The sequence below is a fragment of the Osmia lignaria genome, unplaced genomic scaffold (assembly GCF_051020975.1).
Source record: "Osmia lignaria lignaria isolate PbOS001 unplaced genomic scaffold, iyOsmLign1 scaffold0079, whole genome shotgun sequence".
In the NCBI taxonomy this organism is placed as follows: domain Eukaryota; kingdom Metazoa; phylum Arthropoda; class Insecta; order Hymenoptera; family Megachilidae; genus Osmia; species Osmia lignaria.
Genome location: NW_027478220.1, coordinates 65,001 through 66,092, shown reverse-complemented (window position 1 = coordinate 66,092; position 1,092 = coordinate 65,001). Strand labels below are relative to the sequence as shown.

The following is a 1,092-nucleotide window of genomic DNA, read 5'->3' as shown; positions in this document are numbered from 1 at the left end:
AGACCGATCGTCGCCGGCCGTGTGTCTGTTCGAATCTCGCAACCCACGATTCAGCGACAGGACGCGCGCTCGCAATTCCTTGTGTGCGTTCGTACTTTTCAAGGTTTTTAAATGTACTTTACGCCCGACCGTCGAGAGGAGCGTGCCACTGGGCGTTTCTCCGACGGTTTCCGTCCTTGGACGCGATCGTGTCGTCAACGATCGAACAAACAAACAAATACGTTGGCGACGCCCGAATTCGCTCTCCCGCACGCGCCGGGTGGGAGAGTGATGTGGGTATCGAATGTGATGCGTGTTAATAATGAAAATAACACTCTAAAGATCTAAAGAGTTTGAAATACAAAATTTTACGATTACCCTGAACGGTGGATCACTTGGCTCGTGGGTCGATGAAGAACGCAGCTAATTGCGCGTCAACGTGTGAACTGCAGGACACATGAACATCGACATTTCGAACGCACATTGCGGTCCACGGATACAATTCCTGGACCACGCCTGGCTGAGGGTCGTTTTCTTAACAAAAGACTGCTTGCGTTTGCTTCTCGAAAAAAGAGTAATTCATTTCTTTCTAAACATCTCGCCGTCGTTCAACGAAAGTAGAACGTTTCGGAGCGGGATTATCGAACGAAATTGAAAGAATGAATGAACGATAAACAAAGAAAGAGTCGCAACGTACGAGCGATAGTTGGGCAGTTCGTCGGCGTTTGTCGTGGAAACGATGTGACGAAAATCGCAACCGATACACTAAATGCAGGCCGTTAAAGGAGAGAAACAAATTTCGAAATATCTCTTCGAACTAGCGCAAGTGCGTCACGGCGCGCGAGTCGTTCGTTAAAATTTATAAACGACCGCCCGTGAAAGCACCGAGTTCTCGGAAGATAATCTATAAAGATTCTCCATCCTGCTGGAAGTTATCGGATCGGCGCGATTGTTCACTTGTAGAAATCCACGCTCCCGACGTTGCCAGAAACGATATTTACGAAAGGTGTGTCAAAAATAAACGAAAGAAGCTCTCCTATAAATTTAGAAAAAGCAAACGAGTGAAATGTTTGAGATGATAATTTGCTGAAATGCAAGCTCGAATAGCCCCAG

The 1,092-nt window shown here is 46.8% G+C and overlaps 1 non-coding gene across 1 annotated transcript; it reads left to right on the top strand.

The window, feature by feature from the left end:
- Nucleotides 1-354: 354 nt before the first annotated feature.
- LOC143307801 (5.8S ribosomal RNA) lies at nt 355-509 on the top strand. Its single transcript, XR_013064872.1, has one exon. It is a non-coding gene; the product is annotated as a 5.8S ribosomal RNA (ribosomal RNA).
- Nucleotides 510-1,092: the final 583 nt, after the last annotated feature.